The 20,159-nt window shown below is 45.3% G+C and overlaps 1 long non-coding RNA gene across 2 annotated transcripts in view; it reads right to left on the reverse strand.

Moving 5' to 3' along the window:
• Nucleotides 1-20,057, reverse strand: part of LOC140212470 (uncharacterized) — a 42,012-nt gene extending 21,955 nt beyond the window's left edge. For both annotated transcript variants that reach the window (XR_011889723.1, XR_011889724.1), the window contains exons 1-2: nt 19,949-20,057; nt 714-861 (exon numbers count right to left, since the gene is read on the reverse strand). This is a non-coding gene — a long non-coding RNA (uncharacterized lncRNA). The remainder of the gene's footprint in view (nt 1-713; nt 862-19,948) is intronic.
• Between the last annotated feature and the right edge of the window lie 102 nt (nt 20,058-20,159).

The raw sequence follows: 20,159 nt of genomic DNA on the forward strand, positions 1-20,159 counted from the left end.
ACATTAAGCTGCAGATAATTCTGCTCACACCATGTGACAAAGTTTCCTACCGTAGCCCTGTACCCAGCCTCATCTCCCTTGCTGATGCATCCAACTATGGCAGAGTCATCTGAAAACTTCTGAAGGTGACAAGACTCTGTGCAGTAGTTGAAGTCCGAGGTGTAAATGGTGAAGAGAAAGGGAGACAAGACAGTCCCCTGTGGAGCCCCAGTGCTGCTGATCACTCTGTCAGACACACACAGTTACCTGATGGTAACAGTGAGAAAAGGGCATGCCCTGGGTGCTGGGGTTCCTTAATAATGGATGCTACTTTTCTGAGACACCGCTCCTTGAAGATGTCCTGGGTAGTTTGTAGGTTCGTATCCAAGATGGAGCTGACTAAATTTACAACCCTCTGCAGCCTCTTTCGGTCCTGCGCAGAGGCCACCCCATACCAGCCAGTGATGCAGCCTGTCAGAGTGCTCCATAATAAAGTGCTACATTTCAGAGAAAGCACAGTGCAGGTAGAGAGTAAGGGTCAAGGCCACAACGAGGAAGATGGTCAGCTCAAGAGTCCATCTGCAGGGGTTCCCAACATGGGCTCCATGGACACTTAGCTTAATGGTATTGGTCCATAGCAGAAAAAAGGTTGGGAACCCCTGTAAACTAGGGAAACTTTCAAGAACCAATGCAGATCAGTAACTGAAGTGGTAAAAGAATAGAAAGCCACTAACCTGAGATAATGCCGTCATTTCTCTCACCACAGATGCTGCATGATTTGCTGCGTACTTCCAGCATTTTCTGTCTCTGTTTCACATTTTCAGCCTGTTTTCTTTTTTATGGGCTGGAGCCAGGGAGGAGCAGCTTAATCGCTGAAGATAACTAAAGGGGAAAATAGTGCAAGTTAGGACACTTCCAACAATATTCTAAATGATCTTATATTTGTGGAGAGTAACAAGAGATTGGCTAGGAGTGCATTATTTTGGTCAAATCTGAAGGCAACAAAAGCATGGATGGGGATTTCTGCAGCACATGAACCAAGAAGGAGTGGGGAGTACAGAACATAACAGTGTTACAAAGGCGTAAGTAGCTGGTCTTAAGAATTGCACAAATATTGTGATGGCATTGGAATTGCTGATCGAAAAGTTCTAAACTCAAAAAAAGACCTTAAGCCCTATCAGATATAAATAGTCACGAGTACTCTCATTAAAGTAAGATTATACTGTAACTACTCAATCTTCAAAGACTAGTTTACTTCCCTGTTTATTCTCCATGGTCGGTTTAGCTGCTAATGCTCACTATTTGAGTGGTGGGTCTCCCCTCCCGGGGAGAAGATACTTCCTGCTAACAAAGTCATTTAAAGTATGGTTTATTTATTTTCAGTGATACATGTTTACATCCAAACAACTTTCTTAAAACAGCTTTCTAATTTCTATTTACACATTTCCAAACTACAAACCACTTCTAAAACATCGGAAAACATAGACACAATTCTTACAAACTAAAAAGACATACCAACGATGTGGACAAGTGAATTGTCTGTCACAGGAATCGAAGCCAGAGGAATGGATTCTTATTCACCCCGTGTTTCTTTCATGCTTCTTGATGTTCCTTACCCAATTCCTGATAAGCCTGAACTGCTCTCTACATTTATGATGTCCAATCCCTATACACCTCCATTCCCCATGAAGAAGGCCTCAAAGCCCTCCGTTACTTTCTGGATAATAGACCTCACCAGTTCCCCACCACCACTACCCTCCTCCAGTTGGCGGAACTGGTTCTCACACTCAATAACTTCTCTTTTGGCTCTTCCCACTTTCTTCAGACTAAGCGTGTAGCTATGGGAACTCGCATGGGCCCTAGCTATGCCTGCCTCTTTGTTGGTTATGTGGAACAGTCTGTGCTCCAAACCTATTCTGGTACTGCTCCCCAACTTTTCCTTCGGTACATTGACGATTACATTGGTGCTGCTTCCTGCGCCCATGCTGAGCTCGTCAATTTCATCGACTTTACTTCTAACTTCCACCCAGCCCCTCAAATTCACTTGGTCTATCTCGGACACTTCTCTCCCCTTTCTCGATCTCTGGGTCTTCATCTCTGGAGACAGACGGTCCACTGACATCTTCTACAAGCCCACTGACTCTCATAACTACCTCAACTATACCTCTTCCTACCCCGCCACATGCAAAAATGCCATTCCCTATTCCCAGTTCCTCCGTCTCCGCCGCATCTGCTCTGAGGATGAGGATTTCCGTTCCAGGACATCTCAAATGTCCTCTTTCTTTAAGGATCGTGGTTTCCCTTCTGCTGTCATCAATGATGCCCTCACCCGCATCTCCTCCATTTCCCGCACTTCGGCTCTCACCCCATCCTCCCGCCACCACAACAGGGACAGAGTTCCCCTTGTCCTCACCTACCACCCCACTAGCCTCCGGATCCAACACATTATCCTCTGCAACTTCCACCACCTTCAACAGGACCCCACCACTAAGCACATCTTCCCCTCTCCACCCCTCTCCGCCTTCCGCAGGGATCGGTCCCTCCGTGACTCCCTGGTCCACACGTCCCTCCCCACGGATCTCCCACCTGGCACTTATCCCTGTAAGCGCAAGTGCTACACCTGTCCCTACACCTCCTCTCTTGCCACCATTCAGGGCCCCAAACAGTACTTCCAAGTGAGGCAACACTTCATTTCTGAGTCTGTTGGGGTCATCTATTGCATCCGGTGCTCCCGGTGCGGACTCCTCTACATCGGTGAAACCCGACGCAGATTGGGGGACCGCTTCGTCGAGCACCTCCGCTCCGTCCACCAAAACAGACAGGATCTCCTAGTAGCCACCCACTTTAACTCTGCTTCCCACGCCCATTCAGATATGTCCATACATGGCCTCCTCTACTGCCATGATGAGGCTAAACTCAGGTTGGAGGAGCAACACCTCATATACCGTCTAGGTAGTCTCCAGCCCCTTGGTATGAACATAGAATTCTCCAACTTCCGGTAATTCCCTCCCCCTCCCTTCCCCTATCCCTATGTCACTCTGCCCCCTCCCCCAGCTGCCTACCACCTCCCTCATGGTCCCGCCTCCTTCTACTACCCATTGTGTTTTCACCTATTCTTTCTTCACCTTTCCTGCCTATCACCTCCCTGCCTCCTTTCCCCCACCCCTTTATCTTTCCCCTTATTGGTTTTTCACCTGGAACCTACTAGCCTTCACCTTCCCACCCTCCCCCCACCTTCTTTATAGGGCCTCTGCCTCTGCCCCTTCCCTCTACAGTCCTGATGAAGGGTTCCGGCCCGAAACGTCGACTCATCGTTTCCACGGATGCTGCCCGACCTGCTGAGTTCCTCCAGCATGTTGTGAGTGTTGCTCTGACCCCAGCATCTGCAGATTATTTTGTGTTTACAGTTTCCTTGCCACTTGGGTAACTTCACACATGCATTTCCTCAGGTATCCTTTTTACACAAACAATCTAAAAGCTTTTTGGAGACACAGTTCCACAGCTAATGCTGCAAAGCTAACTTCTCTGAGTGCATAAACCTTTTAACTATAAACCCACCAGTTATTGATATGCTAAGCATTTGTTTCCACTTGATCGGCATGTTTCCTTGAACTAAGCAACATAGTCAACTTGCTTATTTTGAAACAAGCCAAATTAAATAACCCATTGCCTTATACTGCATCTCTTGAGCAGTACTAAACCAGGTACATTGAGCTATATCTTTCTTCTAAAGACAGAGCATCTGCTACATACAGAACTTCTTTGCAAAGCTATCCTATAGTAAGTACTCTGTTTTAACTTCAAATTAATTATTGCTTGCCAGTTATGTTTTAAAGTCTGAAGAAGGGCTCCTGTTTATGATCTTAAGATAAACAAAACATATAGTTGGAAGTTTACTTTCATCTGCTTGATCTTACAAGTGGCAGCTGCTGTTTAGAAAGCAAGCTTGGCAAAACATGAGCAAGAGGCCGACTGGCCCAGGAAGTGAACATCCATCACAATATGTTAACTCAGATACTGGTAAATGATCAGGAATGAGATAGGTGGGAAGATTAAAGTGTTACAATGTGATGTATAATTTTACTGAGAGGAAGAAGAGGCATCTTAACATGATATAGAGATATCAGAACCAGGTCAAAGAGGAATTTAGGAATGTACACTGTCATATCAGCAACCTGCTTATCAATTATTAAAAGTTTCAGTATTTTTCACAAATTGTTTCAGTTCAAAAATTGCTTATTCAATCAAAAGTGAATACATAATGAGCCTTCAGCATTTGACAAAATACTTACAAAAATCACATTAACTCATTCTGTAACTTGACTAGTAGTCCAGAAGCTCTGATATTAATTCAGAAAGGACTTATTCAATTACTATTAATTCACAGTATTTAACGATAAAGATTTGCTATCTGCAGCAAAATGGTCATAGAGCTGTAGAATGTTGAAACAAGACAACCTTTCCAAAGTCCTTTTTTGAAGGAATCTGCTGACCCCCCTACCTCTGTACAAACACAGAAAAAGTGTCTCTAGCCTCTTCTACCATTTAATATAACCTTGGCTAAACTATGACCTAAATGCATAAGGAAACATTCGTGTTCGTCCATCGTGTCGATGATGACCTCGACACCATTATGATGGTGTCGAGACTAGTGCATGATTTGGATTTAAGTGAGGGAGAGTTGCGCAGCGTCAGCCTCACTCTCTCTTCCCAATTCCCATCTGGATCCAGTGGCAAGACAGAGTCGAGACGGCTGGAGATGGGACTAGACGCAATGGACGTCTTCTTTGTCTTGTCCTGCTCTACACGTTCCACAACACTTGCAGAGACCGCCTTCTTGACTGTTGGACCTTCCATTGGTCTCGTCCGCTCAATCTGCCAGAGTCTGTCTTCACATGCTGGGATAGACAACTCCCTATCTCATCGAGAGTTTGAGACCTGTCGGCTACCCTCACCTGGTTTAGCCGGCTTGTCGAAGCCGTTGCCCGGGGTGTGGCCGCTGTTGCATGCAAACAGCTACGAGGAACCACAGGTGAGAGCTGAGTGTCAGGTGGGGACCAAAGGTGGACAAACCGCCCTGAAAAGGATGTGACTTGTTCCCCCACCAGAGGTGCTACCCCTCCCTGACACCCCCATACACTATTCTATCCCTGAATAGCTCAGTCTAACAAAGGTCTAGCAATTTCAAGTTTTAAAAATTAACCTTTGACTAATAGTTCAATAGCTCCATTTAATATCAGAGAATGTATACAATATAGTACAACCTGAAATTCTTACTCTCCACAGACATCCCTGAAACAGAAGAAAAAACCCCAAAGAATGAATGACAGGAAAAAGATGCAAGAACCCCAATACCCCCACCCCCCCTCCCATGCTCAAGCTGCAACAACCTCTCCCCCAAATTATTCTAGCATAAACAACAGCATTCCCACCACCCATCATGCAAGCAATAGCAAAGTCCCCAAATAGAAATCATGGTCTACAGCCCATCTAAAATTAACTGTTCACTCCAACATTTCAATATCCCACAGTCCTCTCTCTCAAAGGAGAGAGATATCACTCCTTCCAAAGCAACAGGGGACACAACAGTCATTATTTTGATGTAACAGTCCATCTGAAGCGTTGCTTTTTTATTTCGAGTTATCCAACAACCGCTGTCACTGCCTTCAATGTTACGGCTCCCGCTCCACTTCAGTCTGCAACACCGGCAAGAATTTGTGTCCACAGGGCTGCGCAGGTCCCGAAATCGCCCGACTTCAGGCCGAGCCTGGAGACACCGAAACGTGGCCAATCGGCGTGCTCCAAGAATGGGGAACACGCCGTTGTGCAGAACCAATTGTCATTTGTGAAATGAGTTCAAAAACACGGTACCCTTTCTGTGTAGCAATGTCTCTTAACTTCACTGACAAAAGCCATAACTCAAACTTGTCAGTCCATTCTCCTCATCCTTGATGCTTCCAACAGTGAAAGAGTTTCTTACTGTCTTCTTACATTCAAGCATTTCTCCTCAATAGCTTGAAAACTTAGATCAAATCACTCCATAACTTAAAATTTAAAGAATAAAATCCTGCTTTCTGTAAACCCTAAATTAATCCTGGTATCATTCAAGTAAATCTTAGCTTTGCTCTCTTCAAAACCCATATATATTTTCCTAAAGTACTTTTCCTAATGCTTTCAGGCATTTGAGCCACCTGGGTTCTGAAGGTTATAAGCCAACAGTTGGGTTAGGATTAATATGGATGGGAACCCACTGGTCAGCATAGGCTCTGTGGGCCAAATGGGCTGTTTCCAAACAGTACGATATTGCAGCTCTGTGTTGCTCAGAAGAAATTTATCTAGCTAGAACTTTTCTCAACTGCTGCATAACTTCTACCTCCATGTGTTCTCGTCCAATAGATATAAAGACCCATACTGCGTGACCCTGGTCTCACAGTGCGGTTGATTTTAATTGCTCTCTGAAGTGACCAGATGAACCAAACACTTACACACTCCTTTGGATTGGATGAATTTGCCACTTTTATTGTACACACCTGCTTAACTTAATTAGCTAGGTGGTGCAAATATGCCTTGAGGGAAACAGACTTATTAGGAATACAATTGCATATCTGTACTGTTCAGTCAAAAGAATTATGCATAAATATTCATTCTGAGAGAACTTTTTAATTAAAATTAATGATTACAGGACGTGTCTATGATGCCACCAGTCAGGCAATTTATAGTCTCAAGAGATCATGGAGGGCAGAGTGACAACAGTGAATCAGAAATACCATTGATTAATAATACATTAAAATACACCATGTGATGTCATACGTTAAAGGGTAACTAATATAACATAATGCCACAACACTGAGCTCTTATGATCAGAGAATGTTATTTTCTTCAGAAGACATTAAAACATTAGGGTCCTATCCCTGTGGTACAATGTCTATGTTCAGGGTACACAGGGCAAATAGTAACAGAGCAGAGCAGAAAAATAAATGTTGAAAACCATGAGATATCAAATGTCCGTAAACTAAAGCCATGTCAAACTAGTGGTTAAGCAAATGAACAAGAGATCTAGAATTTTCATCAATATATGCTTGAATCACATGAGGTACTTAAATTCAAATAATTAATAATTTTGGTATTTCAACAAAAGTGATCATGATATTACCAGTTTTTCATAAAAATAAAATCTACTTGGTTGACTAATCTCCTTCAAGGAAGAAGTCCAGTGTCCGTACCCCCTCAGGTCAAGCATCTACAGCAATGGGAATATTCTCTGAAATGGCTTAAGAATCCTAATCAATGACATCCTAATGGATGCAATGCTGAGGCTTTGTAAGGCATTGGTCAGGTTGCACTTGGAGTATTGTGAGCAGTCTTGGGACCCTTATCTTCCAACAGATGCGCTGGCATTAGAGACGGTCCAGAGGAGGTTCACAAGAATGGTTCTGGGAAAGAAAGGGTTAACGTACGAGGAGCATTTGACGGCTCTGGGCCTATACTCGCTGGAGTTTAGAAGAATGAGGGGTATCTAAATGAAACCTATCAAATATTGAAAGGCTTCCATAGAATGGACGTGGAGAGGATGTTTCCTATGGTGGGTGAGCCTAAGACCAGCGTACACAGCCTCAGAAAAGAGGTATGTCCATTTAGAACAGAAATGAGGAGGAATTCCTTTTGCCAAAGGGTGGTGAATTGGTAGAATTCAATCATGGATGATTGTGGAAGTCAAGTCATCACTGCATACTATTTAGAGAAGAGGGTGATAGGTTCTTGATTAGTCAGGGCATCAAAGGTTATAGGGAGGAGGCAGGGAAATGAGGTTGAGAGGGATAAAAAAATCAGTAATGATGGAATTGTGGGGCAAACTCGATGGGCTAAATGGCCTAATTCTGTTCCCATCTCTTCTGGTCATGTGGTCTTATGGTCTAATCCATGAGTTAGAAATAAAAATCCTTTTAGTAACTGATACACTTTCCAAGATTGGATTGCTCAGACTTTTTAATTTTCCTGCATCTTTCTGCCCTTGGGTTGAAATACTCTCTTTGGGAATTGACCCAGATTCTCTATTTTATCAACCACCAAAATAAATCCTACAACATCACAACTTGCACCTGTTGAAGATTCTCCGGATGAAATTTTATTTGCAAAGCTATTCCACAAATGTTTCAACAGACCGTCTAGCAAACTCCTCAAGCTTGTTATTGTCATGCTACAATATAGTTGGTATTTCTACAGTGAAATATTGTTACAGTTCTTTGATCTGGCTATAAAAATAGACTCACTCACAATGAAACCTGGCGATTACATTTGAATAGCAATGAGCCGGCTATCCTGGCACTCCTTCTGTGAACGATAAGTCACTTCACCAGCAGCAGATGCAGGTGACTGCTGTCAGTTTTTGGAAACGGCCTCCTTCTGCCAACATAATCAACCAGATCTGCACACAAACCACGCATCTGCTGCCTGAACAATCCTGAAGACTAAGATTTTAAAATACCGCAGATTGAATTGGCAGTCACAAAAAGCCTTACTTTGGTAAAATCCCAACTAGGATACTTAGCAGAGTTAAGCCATTCAGAAGAATCTGCGCCTTGCAGGGAATGACAGTCCATCAAGCAGGAAAATTTATTCTTCTTGATGTTGGTGGTACAAACTACATTTTTGAATAAATTATACAAGCTTGAGATTCATTTGCTTACAGGCAGCCACAAAACAAGAAACCCAAAAGAACGCATTAAAAAGACGAACACCCAATGCTCAGAGAAAAAAAACACACACACACATCGTGAAAACAATAAAAGCAAGCATAGACAGGAAGCCTGGAGCAGCCGGAGCAGGCCCACGGCCTCAGGCTCAGTTCCTCACACAGCAGGGCAAATGGCTGCTAAGCTCACAGACACGAAGCCCGGAGCATCCAGAGCAGGACACAGCCTCAGCCTTAGTGCAGCGAAGCACAGAGCATATGTTGAGGAGCAGTGGCCTGACCCTCACCTCCTGTCCCAACACCGGGCCTTTTCAACCCATCTGGCCCAGCATTTAAATCATCCGACCACATCGTTCCCCAAACTAGGACCCAGGCCCTGTCGCTTTGATCCGATCTGGGCCTGGACACCATCCTCACGTTTCGGCCTGTACCTGACCTTTCCAAATCAGCCCAGCGCTTCGATTGATCCAACCTTGCTCTCGGTTCAGGTGGATGGGCTCTGAGACTCCTCCGCTCCGACGTTTCTCTGCTTCGTGCGCCCCAACCTCTGATTGCATCGCCTCTGATCTGGGCCAACAATTACGTGCCGGGCGGTACCTAATTAATTAGCATGTTTATTTCGTTTTTTTTCTTAAAGATGTACTGTGTGTCTCCCGGCTACTGCTGCATTCTCCGCGAATCGGTATCTGTCCGCGGCCTGGGTGTTGGGGTGGTGGGACACTGGGGTGTCATCTCGTCGTCTGTTTCCATTAAAGCTGGCCGCTCATCTCCTATGACTCCCGCCTCGATGTCGAAGGTCAAGGTTCGTCGTCTGCTGTGGCTGATTTGGAAGGCTTGCTTGACTGCTGAGTCTCGCACATTTTTCTATCATACAGTTCTTTGTAAGCACTCAAATCATCCTGCAAATATCCCCTAAACCGACGTACCCTTTCAAAATTAAAGTCGTACTTTATCATTACTCATTCGGTTTCCATTGTTATCCTTTCCTCTTCCAATTGCATTAGCTCTTCATCTATCAGTTCTTGGTCATGGGATGCCAAAACCTCTTCAACATCATCTTCGTCAGCTTCCACAAGCCAAACTCACTTAGTCCTTACTTCGTTCACCAAGATCAAAACGCTTAATTATGTCTAGTTTTACGCTAAGTGTAACACCCTTACGAGCTCTTTCAGGCTTTTCCGATACCATAGAACTCATCTTGCAAATGGCTGCTCACAGGCACGTGTTTAAGCAATGCTGGCGAGAATGCAGTTCCGAATCCGGGGTAGAGCGGCTGCAAGGGGCACGCGGCGCGCTGCCTTTTATCGCGCCCTGATTTTTTTCGCGCGCTGCTTTTTTGGTAACAGTGAAAACACCTTCTGTTAGCGAAAACAGGCTACTAATGTAGGTCTTTCGTAACAGTGAGGTTTCATAAAGCGAACTTTCGAAAAGCAGGGGACACCTGTACATTGCTTCCGTGTTTCTCTAGAAACTTAATTTCTATGGTACAAGTGCCACACTACTTGAATCTAGCTAGTCTGAGGTATATAGTGTCTGTATGTGTATATGTACATGGAATGTTGTTTTCTCTTGACTGAGTATGAGAAACCACGGATGCTTTTTCCTTTATCCTTTTGTTGTCCTCTCTGCTTCTGTTTCTTGTTTCTTTTTTCACTCGTAACTCTCAATAAAATGGCTATAAGAAACACGTTTTGAGCCTCATTCATGACTCCCGAAGAACTTTTGGATCGCAAAAGTATCAGGATGCAACCCAATGAACGTTTTTGCTGGTCTATGCACCAAGACAAAGAATGGGAAATCTAGAAAGAGAAAAGTCAAAAATAAGCCACTTTTAGAAGAGAGAAGGTCTGATGTTGGCAGCAAAAGTAAAGACATTTCCAACATCTGTAAGGCTGTAGAAGCAATATCAGTACAATGGGCACAGCAGGGAGTGGTTTCAACCCTAGAAAACTATCCAAATTGTGATTTTCGGTAATGCAAAACCTATTTCCATTCAATCCTATGTTATAAGCGGAGATGTGTCAGTACACAATGTTTTTTTCCCCTCAACAATAAAGATACTTCAGCTGCTGGTTCACCGTAGGGTTGGCACTTAAGAGATTGCCTGGTCATTTTCTAAAATAAATCTCTTCAGTGGTCAGTGGCTGTATATGGAGACGAAGGTGACAATTTCTGTAATCTGAGGCAAATAAACAAAAAACTGAAGGCTCTAGACATGGTGATAGACAGAGACAGATAAGGAGAGAGGTAAAATTGAACAGATAGAGCTTGGTGGGGGCAGGAGAGAGTAGAGGTAGATAGCAGTCGCTTGTGTTCCATTTATTACTTGCTAGCTTTCAGTTTGAATGAGAGATTCACTTGTAAATGTATATCAGATGTAACGCAGACACCTTGAGAGTAAGCAACATAGAAAACTCTTGACAGAAAAAAACTGCAAGACAGAAAAATAAACCTGCATTAAGAAAAATGTAAATTATCTGTGCATGAAATTTCAATTCAAATTGAAAAAAAATTAAACAAAATGTGTTGTTTCTTTCACATTTTGTGCATATCTATTAAATTTATTCCAGCATAAATTCCCTAAGAGCTCATTTTATTCTGTACCTCAAATATTTAGGTAGTGATTTCTGGATTTCCAATACAAATTTCCAAAACCAAATGCCTGTGTCGTCATTGATGTATCAGAGGAAGTGTTGGCCTAGGGGGCTAAATTGAACTGAAGCAAATCTGTTCCATGTGCTCCACAATAAGATAGGTTGCCACAGCTAAGTCTTTGATCTGGAGAAAGTGAACTGAGAATTCCCATTCAACATGAGAAAAGATTCAGCCGGAAGAATTGGTATTTCGACCGAGGGAAACCGAATGGGCCTTTGTTCAAGGAAGAAGAAAAGGACCTGTAGACCATTCTGGAGACACGACAATTTGAATGCTGAACTGTTCAAAGCAGAGCCAAAAGTTGCAGCAGGCCATCCCACAACCAATGCTTACTATCATCTGGGAAAAGGAACAATGGGATTGAGCTCTGACCAGCTACCAAGCTGGATATCAGAAGTTTGTGAGGAGGGGACTTCATTCAGGTCCATTGCCCCAGTAGAAAAAGGCAGCAGCATAATTGGGCTCTGTGTAGCGCGTGGCCAAGTGGTTAGGGCGTTGGACTAGCGATCTGGAGGTTGTGGGTTCGAGCCTGGGCCGGGGCAGCATGTGTGTCCTTTAACCACACAATGCTCCAGCTGAGAATGGGTACTGGCAAAACAAATACTGGGGGTCAACCTCGCGATAGACTGGCGTCCTATCCGGGGGGTGGGGGGGGGGTAGTCTCGTACTCTCAGTTGCTTCATGCCATGGAAACGGGCATAAGCACTAGCCTGATGGGCCACAAGGCTCGTGACAGACTTTAATAACTGTGCTCTGACCAGTGCCCAATTCATGTTTGAGATTGATTAGCAAGAGCATATTAAAGGAAGGCAGGGACAAGTACCGCAGCCATCTTCTGAGTGGAGAGAGTCACAGTAGTAATCTTGAAGCTTTAGGTCTTCGTGGATTCAGCAAAGAGAGGCTTCAGTAGAAGAAATCAAAGAAAAAGAAAGCTCTAAGTAAAGTTTACGTTCCTTCCCTTTATATCTGCTCAGTTAGAACAGTAGAGATGTCAGGCAGGATAGTTGAATGCTCCTCTTGCGGGATGTGGGAAGGCAGGGAGACCCCCAGTGTCCCTGAAGACTACAACTGTGAGAAATGCATCCAGCTGCAGCTTCTAACAATCCGTGTTAGGAATTTGGAATGGGAACTGGATGAACTCTGGATTTTTCACTGAGGGGGTGATAGATAGGACATACAGTATATAGAGGTAGTTACACCCATGACGCAGGACACAGGAAACTGGGTGACAGTCAGGAAGGGGAAAGTGGTTAAGGAGCCAGTGCAGAGTTCCCCTGTGACCATCTCCTTCAACAACCGATATACCACTTTCGATACTGTTGTTGGGGGGGGGGGTTGGGTCTCTGGTACTGAATCTGGCTCTGCGATTCAGAAGGGAAGGGGGAGAAAAGTCACGCCGTGATGAATGGGGATTCGTTAGTTGGGGGAATGGACAGGAGGTTCTGTGGGCGAGAACAAGATTCCCAGATGGTATGTTGCCTCCTGGACGCCAGGGTCTGGGACATCTCAGATCGAGTCCTTAGCGTTAATTGGGAGGGTGAACAGCCAGAGGTCGTGGTCCATGTAGGTACCAATGACATGGGTAGGATGAGTGACAAGGTTCTGCATAGGGAGTTCAGGGAGTTAGGTACCAAGCTAACATGCAGGATGTCCAGGGTTGTGATCTCAGGATTGCTACGCATGCCATGTGCCAGTGAGGCCACAACAAGGAAGATTATACAGTTTAACACATGGCTAAGGAGTGGGCACAGGAAGGAGGGCATAAGATTTTTGGATCATTGAGCTCTCTTCCAGGGAGAATGGGATCTGTACAGAAGGGACAGTTTGCACCTGAACTGGAGGGAGACTAATACCCCAGCGGGAAGGTTTGTTAATGGGGCATGGTGGGGTTTAAACTAGAGTTGCAGAGGGATGGGAACCAGAGTGCCAGACTAGTTAGTAGAGAGCTGTGGAGGTAGCTGTTGGTAAGATCTCAGACAAAGTCAGGGATCAAAAGGTTGAACATGGTTCGAATTGTGTCCTGAGCAGTGTACATTTCAATGCAAGGAGTATCGCAGGAAAGGGGAAGGGCATGGATCAACAGCTGGAATAATGATGTTGCAGCCATTAGTAAGACTTGGTTGCAGGAGGGGCAGGACTGACTGCTCAATACTACAAAGGAGGAGGCATTTGCTACCCTGAGGCAAATCAGGTTGGATAAACCCCCAGAGCCTGACAAGGTATCTCTTGAGCCCTAAGGGAGGCAATTGCAGAAATTACCAGGGCCCCAGAAGAGTTATTTAAAACATCCTTAATGATAGGAAAGGTACTGTTGGATTGGAGGACAGCCTATATTGTTCCAGTGTTTAAAAAAGGCTCTAAACAAAAACCTGGAAATTATAGGCCAGTGAGTCTGACATCAGTTGTGGCAAAGCTATTGGAAGGTATTCTAAAGGACCGGATATGTACATAGTTGGATAGACATGGGCTGATTAAGGATAGTCAGCATGACTTTCTGTATGGTAGGTCATGTCTAACCAATCTACAGAGTTTTTCAAGGAAGTTACCAGGAAAGTAGATGAAGGCAAGGCAGTAGATGTTGTCTGCATGGAGTTTAGTAAGGCATTTGACAAGGACCCACATGAGCAACTAGTCAAGAAGGTTCAGTCACTCAGCATTCAGGATGAGGAAGTAAATTGGAATAGATATTTGCTTTGTGGGAGAAGCCAGAGAGTGGTAGTAGAGGGCTGCCTCTCTGACTGGAAGCCCATGACTAGTTGTGTGCCACAGAGATTGGTGCTGGGTCTGTCGTTGTTTCTCATCGATATCAATGATCTGGATGATAATGTGGTTAACTAGATCAGCAAATTTGTGGATGACACCAAGATTGGGGGCACAGTGGATAGTTAGGAAGGCTATCATGTCTTGCAGAGGGATCTACATCAGCTGGAAAAATGGGCTAAAAAATGGCAGATGGAATTTAATGCAGACAAGTGCGAGGTTTTGTACTTTGGTAGGATATCAACATTACAGAGCGCATCAGAACGACCCCACGTCACTAGCCAAGAAAGATGCCTTTACCAACGCAAGAAGAAAGGTGCAGAAAAAACTTTGCGAAATGCAGGACAGCTGGTTCAGCAAGAAGGTCGATGAAATCCAGGGCTATGCAGACAGCCACGACATAAAGCGCTTCCACGATGCGCTTAAGGCTGTATACGGACCCCAGTCCTCCGGCTCCTCACCCCTCCTCAACGCAGATGAGACGCAGCTGCTGACAGAGAAGAAGCAGATTCTGGATCGGTGGGCTGAGCACTTTAACAATGTCCTTAACCGCCCCGCCGACATCAACGACGAGGCCTGCCCCAGGTAGAAATCAACAAGAACCTCGACACCCTCCCCACAGTAGATGAAGTCAGGAAGGCAGTGAAGCAACTCTCCTGTGGCAAAGTGCCAGGACCCGATGCAATCCCTGCTGAGGTATACAAAGCAGGAGGCCCTGTCATGATGCAAAAGCTGACTGTACTCTTCCAGTCCATGTGGAAAAAGGGACAGGTCCCGCAACAGCTGAAAGATGCCAGCATAGTCCACATCTACAAGAGGAAAGGCAACCGCCAGTCTTGTGACGACCACCGAGGCATCTCCCTCTTGTCCATTGCGGGGAAGATTCTGGCCCGCGTCCTGCTCAACCGCCTTCTCCAACATCTTGAGCAAGGTCTGCTCCCAGAAAGCCAGAGCGGCTCCCGTGCTGAACATGGGACTGCAGACATGATTTTTGCTGCGCGCCAACTCCAGGAAAAATGCCAGGAGCAACACAGCGACCTCTTCGTGACCTTTGTTGATCTAACCAAGGCTTTTGATACGGTCAGCAGAGAAGGCTTGTGGAAGATCATGGAGAAGTTTGGCTGCCCCAGCAAGTTCATCACAATCGTCCGGCAGTTCCACGACGGTATGATGGTGAAAATTCTGGATGACGGCGACGAGTCGGAGGCCTTCCCAGTGACAAATGGCGTCAAACAAGGCTGCGTTCTTGCCCCGACTCTGTTCAGTATGGTATTCTCTGCCATGCTGACAGATGCCTTCCGTAACTATGAAGAAGGAATCCACGTCAGGTACAGGACTGACGGCAGGTTGTTCAACCTTAGGCGCCTGCAGGCAGTTACAAAGGTGCAAGAGACTGTCATCAGAGACTTCTTGCTTGCTGATGACTGCGCACTCAACGCCAGCACAGAGCAGGAGATGCAGCGTGAAATGGACTGCTTCTCACAAGCCTGCGACAACTTCGGTCTCACTATCAGCACCAAAAAGACCGAAGTTATGTACCAGCCTGCCCCAGGAAAGCCATACCAGGAGCCGCGCATCACGGTGAAGGGCCAGAACCTCCAGGCAGTCGACAACTTCACCTACCTGGGCAGCATACTCTCTCGCACAGTGAACATAGACGCTGAGGTCAACAACAGGATTGCCGAAGCCAGCGCTGCCTTTGGGAGACTCCGTGAGAACCTCTGGGAGCGGAGAGGACTCAGCCTTACCACCAAGCTGAAGGTCTACTGTGCAGTGGTCCTTACCACCCTCCTTTACGCCAGCGAGACTTGGACTGTCCACAGCAGACACGCCAAACAGCTCAACCACTTTCACCTGAGCTGTCTCCACAGACTCCTCCACATCAGGTGGCAGGACAAAGTCCCCGACACGGAAATCCTGGAACGAGCTGGGCTCTGCAGCGTCTACACCCTCCTGCTGAAAGCCCAAGCCAGGTGGGCTGGACATGTGGTCAGAATGCCAGACAGCCGATTGCCTAAGCAGCTGCTGTACGGAGAACTGTGTCAGGGCAAGCGCTCAGTCGGGGGGCAGAAGAAATGTTACAAAGACTGCCTCAAAGCGTCCCTCAAAGGCCTGGGTGTCGACATCAACACGTAGGAGACGCTTGCCCTCGACCGTCCAGCTTGGCGCAGCAAGATCACCACAGGAGCCTGTGCAGCTGAAGTCAGGCGCACCATCGAGGCGCAACGAAAGCGTGCTGTGCGCAAGGCCCGAGCAGCATCCACTGCCACGACAGCACCCACCCACTTGTGTCCCACATGTGGGCGAGCCTTCAGGGCCCAGATTGGCCTCATCAGTCACCTCCGGACCCACAGCCACCAATCTCCCATTTGACTTTGAAGCCATGGTCATCTTTGACTACGAAGGACGAGCAGCAGCAAGGACCAACCAGTGTAGGTCTTACACAGCAAACAGTGGGGCACTGGGGAGTGTGGTAGAAGAAAGGGATCTGGGAATACAGCTCTATAATTTGATGAAAGTGGCGTCACAGGTAGGTAGGGTCAGAAAGAAAGCTTTTGGCACATTGACCTTCATAAATTAATGTCTTGAGTACAGAATATGGGATGTTATGTTTAAGTTGTAAAAGACTTTGGTGAGGCCTAATTTGGAGTATTGTGTGCAGTTTTGGTCACCTACCTGCAGGAAAGATGTAACCAAGGTTGAAAGAGTGCAGAGAAAATTTACAAGGATGTTGCCAGGTCTGGAGCACCTGAGTTGTAAGGAAAGATTAGGGCTGTATTCTTTAGAATGAAGAAGATTGAGAGGAGACTTGATAGAAGTATACAGAATTATGAAGGGTATAGATTGGGTGAATGCAAGCAGTCTTTTTCCACTGAAGTTGAGTGGGACTCCAATCGGAGTTCATGGGTTAAGGGTGAAAGGTTTAGAATTCTAAGGGGAACATTAGGGGAAACTTCTTCACTCAAAGGGTCGTGAGAATGTGGAATGAGTTGCCAGTGCAAGTGGTGCATGTGAGCTTGATTTCAACATTTAAGAGATATTTGGGTAGGCACATGGATAGCAGGGATATGGAGGGCGGAGGTCCCGGTGCCGGTCGATGGAAGTAGGCAGTTTAAATGGCTTTGGCATGGACTAGCTGGGCCAAATGGCCTGTTTCTCTGCTGTACTTCTCTATGACTCTAAGTACCCAAGAACAAGACAAAGGGAGTTATTGTTAGGGTTCTAAGAAAGGAGTGCAAAGTGCTGCCGCATGACAGAGAATGACCTTGCCAAGCTGTTGTCATTCCACACCATGAACCTCCGAAGGATCCTCTGTATTTTCTGGCCAAGAAAGATCTCCAACCACGCCCTATTCCTTCAGTGTCATCTAGGTGACATGTCGCAATCAGCATGAGGAAATGTTGGAGATGGATTGTGCACGTCATGAGAAGAGAGGCCAGCTCCATCATCAAGACAGCACTTCAGTGGACCCCTGAAATGTGGGAGACCAAAGACAACTTGGTGCCGTACAGTAGAGGCAGAAATGAGGACCCTGAACCACACCTGGGGCACAATAGAGAGGATGGTCAAGGACAGACAGAGATGGACGGCCTTCATTGCTGCCCTAAATGCCAAGCAGCGTAAGTAAGACCATCCTGGTGTGGGATGGTAGTGTAGAAGGATTGAAGGACCTACCACCCCACCAGCCTCCATGTCCAGCACATAATACTCTGTAACTTCCGCCATCTTCCAGTGGGAACCCACCACCAAGTGCATCCTCCCTCCCCCCCACCTCACTTTCTGCTTTCCGCAGGGATCATTCCCTACGCAAATCCCTTGTCCATTTGTCCCTCCCCACTTATATCTCTCCTGGCACCTATCCTTGCAAGCGGAACAAGTGCTACAACTGCCCCGACACCTCCTCCTCCCTCACCACCATTCAGAGGCTGAAACAGTCCTTCCAGGTGAGGCGACACTGCACCTGAGAGTCTGTTGGGATCATCTACTGCATCCGGTGCTCCCGGTGTGGTTTCCTGTATATCGGGGAGTCCCGACACAGATTGGGAGACCACTTCGCCGAACACCTATGCTCCATCCGCAAGAAAATCTTCCAGTGGCCACGCATTTTAATTCCACTTCCCATTCCCATTCCGACATGTCAGTCCACAGCCTCCTCTACTGTTGCGATGAAGGCACACTCAGGTTGGAGGAGCAACAACTTATTTTCCGTCTGGGTAGCCTCCAACCTGCTGGTATGAACACCAATTTCTCGAACTTCTGGTAATGGCCCACCCCCTCTTCTTCACCATTCTCTATTCCCATTTCCCTCTCTCACGTCATCTCCTTACCTACCTATCACCTTCCTCTGGTACTCCTCCCCTTTTTCTTTTCTCTGTGGCCTTCTGTCCTCTCCTGTCAGATTCCCCCTTCTCCAGCCCTGTATCTCTCTTTTACTAATCAACTTCCTAATTCTTTACTTCACCCCTCCCCACCTCTCTGTTTCATGTTTCACCCTGTGTTTCTTCCTCCCCTTCCCCCACTTTCTAACTCTGACTCCTCATCTTTTTTTTTTCCAGTCCTGATGAAGGGTATCAGCCCAAAACATCTACAGTACTCTCTTCCATAGATGGGACTTGGCCTGCTGAGTTCCTCCAGCATTTTGTGTGTGTTGCTTGGACTTTCTTGTTTGTAAAATTTGGAAACATTTTGACAGGCTGAATCTCTAATAAAAGAATTATGGAAAATGATGCTGCAATGGCGATTGATCAACATCCTGGGAGGGAAGTGCAGCAAGTAAAGGCAGCTCTCTTCATGAGGACAGCTGCAATGAACAAATTGGTTCTTGTTTTTTTAAGCTCAGGTTATTTAACTTGGTGAATTTAAATTCCACACATGGCACAGTTGGACTTATTCATATCTGTGAATTACTGTTAGCAATTTAACCATAAACTTCACCAGTGCATCACACAGAAGCATGCCAATGAGAAGAGGGATTATGGGGCACAAACCAAGGACTGTGACGAAACTGAAAAGCAGTGGACAAAAATGTGCAACTCTAAAAATAGCTTGCAATGAAAATGGGTACAAAGATAATACCTTTAGGGACATAAACAGAGAATTGCCAGTACTCTCCAAGATATATAAATTTAAGTATTTGCCACTAAATCATTCATGAATGGATGCACCAGCTCATATCTGGAGTTATTTTCTGCCATTATTTGGTTATATTGAGACAAGCAACCAATGTCATCTTCACCATACGTTCTTAACTGGTGTCAGTGCTGAAGAGATTTATAAGGGTGTAATGCTTTAATGTAGAGGAAAGATTGGAGAGTGCTTGGCCTCATCAAGAACGATGGCAAGATAGATTGGTTCCATGCTTCTTCTGTGTGTCGTGACTGTCTCCGGGGAAGTCGAATTTCAGGGTTGTGTATACATAATTTGAAAATAAATGTACTTCGAATCTTTGAAAATTCTCCTCCAAGTCATGAAGAATCCTAGCTTGTTGTTCCTGAATTAAAATCTTGGCACTGACCTCAAAACAGTGCTATAAAAGTCCCTTCAACACACTAACTGCAATTAACGACTCACCACCAACTTCTAATTATGAATAACAATAACTGCAGAAAATGTCTCCGTCAACTTTAATGGATTATCCTGAGAACTTAGCCTTGGTTCAAAATTATCTTGGCCAAATATATTGTTTATGACCATTCATCTGGTTTTCTGGTGATAAATTATTTCAAATTGATGGCTGAAGAGGAAATGTAGTGATGTGTCTAAGGTATAAAATTCAGGTTTAATTAAGGGCAAGGCAGCATTTAGCTTCTCAAAGCACATTCCATTAATTATAACACTATATTAAACATGTAGATTACTCACATCAGAGCGGTGAACATATTCCAAAATTTATGTACTTAACGACCGTATGCCACTTTCGAACATCCTAAAGGACAGGTACTATGGAATACAAGCACTTCCGTTTTAATATTACAGTGTTTTGCTTGTTTTCCAGCTATGGCAAAGAAAACACAAAGTTTACATTTGTAATACATTAAATGGTTATTAATTTAAACATATTCTAAAGTTTTAA

The sequence above is a fragment of the Mobula birostris genome, chromosome 19 (assembly GCF_030028105.1).
Source record: "Mobula birostris isolate sMobBir1 chromosome 19, sMobBir1.hap1, whole genome shotgun sequence".
NCBI lineage: Eukaryota > Metazoa > Chordata > Chondrichthyes > Myliobatiformes > Myliobatidae > Mobula > Mobula birostris.